This window comes from Schistocerca americana, chromosome 1 (genome assembly GCF_021461395.2).
Source record: "Schistocerca americana isolate TAMUIC-IGC-003095 chromosome 1, iqSchAmer2.1, whole genome shotgun sequence".
Taxonomy (NCBI): domain Eukaryota; kingdom Metazoa; phylum Arthropoda; class Insecta; order Orthoptera; family Acrididae; genus Schistocerca; species Schistocerca americana.
Window position 1 is genome coordinate 557321163 of NC_060119.1, and position 6844 is coordinate 557328006.

The 6844-nt window shown below is 40.5% G+C and overlaps 1 pseudogene; it reads right to left on the reverse strand.

Moving 5' to 3' along the window:
* Window positions 1-562: 562 nt before the first annotated feature.
* Window positions 563-680, reverse strand: LOC124560019 (annotated as a pseudogene).
* Between the last annotated feature and the right edge of the window lie 6164 nt (window positions 681-6844).

A 6844-nucleotide genomic window follows, 5' to 3' on the forward strand; every position in this document is an offset into this window, starting at 1 on the left:
AAAAATCGAAGCGTGGCATCAAGGCCAAACGCCCAGGAATGTAGATGGACGGCATCATTCTGCTGGTGCACAACACTCGCCCATATATTGTCAAGGTTGTTTTGATTATGCTGCAGAAATTTAAGTCCTTACGCAGCCTCCTTACAATTCCGCCCTCTATCCATATGATTGCCATACTTTTAGATCCGTGAAGAAAAACATTCGTGACCGTCGATCAGCTTCGGACGAAGAGGTGAATGCCTGGGTGTAATGAAGGATACGCAGGCAACGGCAAACATTTTTCCACGTCGGCACTGTCTTGTCTGACAGAGAGATAAATGAATTGACAGTTATGGCGATTACTGTTTAAATAATAAACAGTTTAAATATGTTTTTCTATCTGTTTAGTTTTCATTTTACTGCCACTTCTAATTATCCACCACTCCGTCTACAGGCCACAAGTGGCGGATAAGAGGGGCGTGGGGTCAGCACACCGTAATGATGGTATTCTTGACCGAAGCCGCTACTATTCGGTCGAGTAGCTCCTCAGTTGGCATCACGAGTCTGAGTGCACCCCGAAAAATGGCAACAGCGCACGGCGGCCTGGATGGTCACCCATCCAAGTGCCGACCACGCCCGACAGCGCTTAACTTCGGTGATCTCACGGGAACCGGTGCAGTCACTGCGGCAAGGCCGTTGCCACACTTATAATTATCAGTAGACAAAATTTCAGTTTTATCTTATTTAGTAGTAGTAGTAGTAGTAGTAGTAGCAGTAGTAGCTTTATTCATCCGTAGATCTCTTTTTACAAGTATATAGGACATGTCAAAGTATTTACAAGTTTAGATTAATTTATAATAAGCTAATTCGTATACACATAAATTTACAGACGTCTAGTTAGAGACTATCATTAGATTTACTCCTGGTATACAATCCTTTTCTTATAAATAACTTATTAAATAATGTGATGCCGCACTGTTCACTTATATCTCACTATCAGTCACTGCACGCATTATACACACATTGTTTCATAACACTTCACTCACTACACACACAAACACACACACACCGGTGATTTCTGGGCATTTTCCGTACCACAACTTCCCATTTGCTATCCTGAAAAACTGAGTCAGCATCCCTCTACAATCTACAGTGAGTGAGATGTTGAGCTCAGAAAGAGGAAGAGGTGTTAGTGTTGCACTGTGCATAGCTTGTGGGTAAGTATTTACAGAAACGGAAAAAAGAAGAGAAAAAACAGTGTGAAGGTGTGAAGATGTTTTATAATAATAATTATTACTATTATTATTTATTCGTATAACATGTTTTTACCAAACCCCTACTCTGTTTTATCCAAGTAATCCTTCAATGTATAAAATGTATTACATAACAGCCTTTTTAAACAAGTGTATTTTTGCAATTTCTTTAATCTCTTTTGGTAATTTATTGTACAAAATTTTCACTGTATGCCTTGTGGATACTCAATATTCAGCAACGACAGACTTCGTGTGTTGTAAAAGGTGAGTTGTTTGACCTACACAAGGTGTCCCGGGAGGAATGGTCTATACTTAGGGATGTGACAAGAATGATCATTCAAACTCTAGTAAACACCGACGCCAAAACTCATACCTTAAGAGCGATGAGCATTTCTTTATCTTCTATATTGTGAAATAAACCTATGCTGCATGCTCTTTGCTTTCCATATTTTGAGAGATGGTAGTATGGACCACAACAAGAATAAAAAGTCCAGTGAACGTGAGCTCTAAAGTGCATACCGAAACACATCTCTTCTACTGAACAAATGTTCGTAGCTCTGAAGTTATGCCTGTTAGACCCCATGTTTACTTGACTTTTTTTTTTGCTTCGAACGGTCTTTCCTGTCATGTCCCTGAGTATAGACCTTTCCTCCTGTGACAACCTGTATGCGCCTTACAACATTAGCCAGATATTTTTCCAGACCTCTTTGCTAATAAACCGTCCCTCACCAATTCTCAATTTACTGATGGGTCCTGATTGCCTTCAACGAGACATTGCCAACGAATGAAGAAATGTGGATTTTGGCGGCAAGGTATCCTCCTTTTCCGATTGCTGGTTTTCCCTTGAAATGATACTTCCCACATGATCTGCCAATCTGCAAGTTTCTTATGCACACTCATGGTTCGCGACGGGTGATGACATCTCGAAGACTACATGTAAATCCGTGCGGTAAACTGAGTGACATAGAGTGTCATCAGAACCAGAACACGCGAGAATAGCGGATAACCAATCTTTTTTTCTGTTTTCGTGGTAAAGTTCTTACGAATCGAGTTGCATAGCGTAAAAACTACATTAGCATGTCCTCTCCGTCGGGCTACGCTATGATAATGTCATCTATATATCTGCAAAGAGAAATTTAGTGCAAGGGCAGCATCGCGGCAGATAAAACGTACGAGGGCGTGAAGTGAAAGAAGCGAAGATTGTGCATCAGCGGCGAGGTGCGGTGCGTCACGGGCGGCCTACCTTAAGGCGCCGGCTAGTGACGCAGGTAGGCGCCGGCGCCGGGCCGCTCCTGAAATCGATAGCGACGAGACATCATGTGGCCTGGCCTGGGCTCATGGAGTACTCGCCAAAAAACCACTAGCATGCAGTTCGTTTACTATGTAAACGGGAGCGTTGATAGGCTAACTCAGGTGACACGAGCGCTCACAGCAATCTTAACGAGAGTTTCCTGTGCAGCGAATAGTCCTGCGTGACTCGAAAAAAGTGCAGGTCACTTGTCTTTACAAAAACGCTGAAAGATCGCTTGAGTAAACCGCAGGCCAATACTGGAGCCAGCGTTACAGACAAGATCGACGACGTGGATGAAGATGAAATGAGAAATATATAGACCTCAGCTGTCAACAATGGTAAGAGAGAAGTTAGTTAGTTGTGAGAAATTGCGCTTAAAGTTAAAATATAATTTCATAAATAAGGTATTTTAAGCAAATCCATTGCAATTTTTTTTTCAGATAAGTCGTTGTCTGTAAATATTTCTAGAGTAACAACATATTTTGAAAATCGTAAATTCCATCCAAAAATTTTGTTCTTAAAAATACGTCAGGAGGGGCTTAACATTGTTTCACTATTTACTTGCAGACAGCGTCCACTTGACATGAGTTACCATTTATTTATCACTGTTTATTTGTTGGGCGAGTTAACGAAACATTAGTGTGAAATCTCTCAAAAATACAAATATAAAAGTTCTGATTTGTTTCTGTGACAGTAAGATTTTCATTACTTCGTTTTGAAATAATAAAGTATAACAACCTCAGAAAGTAATATATGACATTAAGGCTGTCCCTTAATATTTCCGTCCTCACACTGTCACGTAAATTCACTTAAACAATGGTAATGGATACATCTTAACATTGTATTCTTGCATGAAGAACTAGTCACATTTACCGGATTAGCAACAAATTTTAAAGGACATTTGCGTTCAGGAACATATTCAGAATCTTTATCTTAGTCGTCGTTGTCTTCATCATCCTCGGATTTATCCAAATGGTCTCTGAAAAGCATTTTCCAAGCAAGAAATTCGCACCCGTTACTACAACTAGCAGCCATGTTTTTGGCGCTATTTACATGCACACATCTTAACAATGTTGCCATCAGTGGAAATCTGAAATTAGAGCTAGAACTTATATTTCTCGTTTTAACGTAGAACTACACTCTAACACACACACAAAAAAAAAAACGATGTACCACGAATGAATTACCCGAATGAGACGGAAATCGATAGATGTGATATGCATGTGCAGACAAACAAATGATTACAGTTTCAGAAACATTGGATGATTTACTCAAGACTAAGAGCTTCACAAATTGAGCAAGTCAGTAACACGTTGGTCCAGTTCCGGTCCTTATGCTAGCAGTAATTCGGCTTGGCAGTGATCGACAGTGTTGCCGGATGTCCTGTTGAAGGGTATTGTGCTACATTCTGCCCAAGTGGAGGGTTATATCGTCAAAATCCCGAGGTTGGCTGGAGATTCACGCTCATAAAGCTCAAAACATTTTCAATTGGAGAGAGATCCGGAGACTTTGCTGGCCAAGTTGGTATTTGGTAGACATGAAGACAAGCAGTAAAAACTTGCGCCATGTTCGTGCGGGCACTATCTCGTTGAAATATAAGCCCGTGGTGGCTTGCAATGCAAGACAACATTACGGGGTGTAGAATAGTTATATTCATTATTAATTCTGTATGTGACTGTGCAAGAAAAATGATGTTGGAAGATTCCTAAATTCATAAGATCTGATGCAGGCTGTGTTTCTTTCAACCAGGGTGCAGGGAAACAGTAGCACTACCGTAGACAATATTTTTATTCGTTTTTCATTAGTAGATGGGCATTCTATTAGTGAAAGAGCGAATGGCCTTCCAGACCATGATGCACAAATTTTATCACTAAAATATTTTAGTACTCAAACAAATGTTACATATAATTACAAACTATATAAAAAAGATAATCCCGCGGAAACAGAGTTTCTTAAACCTCGTTAAGGAACTAGACTGGCAGGATGTATAGAGTGCCAATAACATTGATGACAAATATAACGCTTTCCTTAGCACATTTCTCATGCACTTTGAGAGTTGCTTTCCATTACAACATTCTAAACACTGACTAGCAGTAAAAGTCAGCCTGGGTGGCTCACTAGTGGCATAAATATATCATGTAGAACAAGGTGGAATTATATCAAACTGATAGAATAGTCAAAATAAAGCTACAATAGCCCATTACAAACAGTATTGTAAGGTGCTTAAAATGTTATTAGGAAGGCAAAGTGTATGTGGTACGCAATCAGAATAGCTAATTTACAGGGTAAAATTAAAACCATATGGTCAGTTGTGACGGAAGTGTCTGGGCAGCAGCACAAGTTTGACGATATAAATATAGTTAAATAAAAACTTAGTTTCCACCAGGAACCATATTACTCTCTTGGAAAATGCGTTTCTGTGATTGATATCTGAAATACTACTCTGCGATACTAACAAGGGGAGGACTGAGTCAATAATTAAATCAATGAAGACTAAGGACTATCACGGGTATGATGGAGTGCCTAGCAGAATATTAAAGTACTATGCTGCACACGTTAGCTCTGTACTTAGCCATATTTGTAATTTTTCCTTTAAGAATGGTCAGTTTCCCGAACGATTAAAGTACTCAGTAGTAAAGTCGCTTTATAAAAAGGAAGAAAGGGATAATATGGACAATTTTAGACCTATTTCTATGACAACAGTGTTTGCTAAAATTATTAAAAAGACTGTGTATGTAAGGATAATTGATCATTTTATATCACACGATTTGCTATCAAATGTACAGTTCGGCTTTAGAAGTCTTTTAACAACTGAAAATGATATATTCTCTTTTCTCTGTGAGGTACTGGATGGGTTAAACAAAAGGTTTCCAATGCTTGGCGTATTTTCTGATTTAATTAAGGGGTTTGATTGTGTTGATAACAAAATATTGCTACAGAAGTTTGAGCATTGTGAAATACGGGGAGTAGCTCATACTTTAACAACAGACAGCAAAAGGTCATTATTTACAGTGTTGAGAATGGCTGAGTCGGGCACGGTCAAATGGGGGGCTGCCCCAGGGATCAGCGCTGGGACCACTCCTGTTCCTTATTTATATAAATGGTATGCCCTCTAGTATTATAGTCTGGGAGACGAGTCTTTGGTATTGACAGCTCGGTAGCGTCTTTCCGTTGCCTAGCGACCGCAGGCAGGCAGCCAATGACGGCCTCACTTTGAGCGGGCAGCAAGGGCCACGTTGCCGCTCTGAAACCCGGCCGCGCGCGCTTATGAAACTTACCAGTCTCGCGTGCAGGCGGTGCGGTCGTTTGTCTGAAGTTGAATTCGCAGTTTATTTTGTTTTTGTTGTTTTTAGTGTTTCTTTGTTTATGTGTCGTTGTAAACAATGTCTAGTGCGGCGGGTAGTACCAGCCCAACACAAGAAGTGAAACGGAGAAAGAAAAGTGTGCTACACACCCAGGCCCGTGAATTCGTGTGCTCTGTGAGGGATTACTTTGAGAAAGAAAAGGACAAAGGTGGGCCCTTAATTCCTGTTGTTCAGGTTGTGAAGAGAACTGCAGCAGCATTGAAAATAAGTAAGAACACTGTTGTAAAGATAGGGAAAGAACAGTATAGTGTAGATTGTGACGAGAGTGGCACAACAAAGCTGCACACACCAGGAAAGAAGCGACCGAGAAATAAGCAGGTGACAGCTTTGGACGATTTTCAGAAAGACGCTATTCGTCGTCATATATACAGCTATTATAAGAGAAGGGAACATCCCACTCTATCTAAATTACTGGTGTCGCTTCAGAAAGACGATCTTTTTAAAGGGAGCAAATTAGGCTTCAGCTATTCACTGTTTAACGGACGCAAAATATTAATGGAAAGGACAGATGTAGTTGCATGGCGGTGCAGATTTCTGCGCAGGATCATGGGTGTGGAATTCGAAAGTATAGTGTGGTTAGATGAAACTTGGGTCAATGCCAGCCATTCTTTACGTAGAGGCTGGAATGATGGAACGCCCAAGGGGACAATGGCAGTGCCTGTTGGCAAAGGAGGGCGTATTATTGTCTCACATGCAGGAACATCGAAAGGTTTTGTGCCAAACTGCTTGAAAATGTTTCGGTCAAAAAAGACGGGAGATTACCATGAAGAAATGAACAGTGTATTATTTCAAGAATGGTTCGAGACATCGCTTATGACGAATCTGACAAGTCCATCAGTGATTGTTATGGACAATGCGCCTTATCATTCCGTTGTTCACGATAAGGCACCAACCTTGGCAACAAAAAAAAGACGATATCATTCAGTGGTTGAAACGGCGAAAAGTAGATTTCAGAG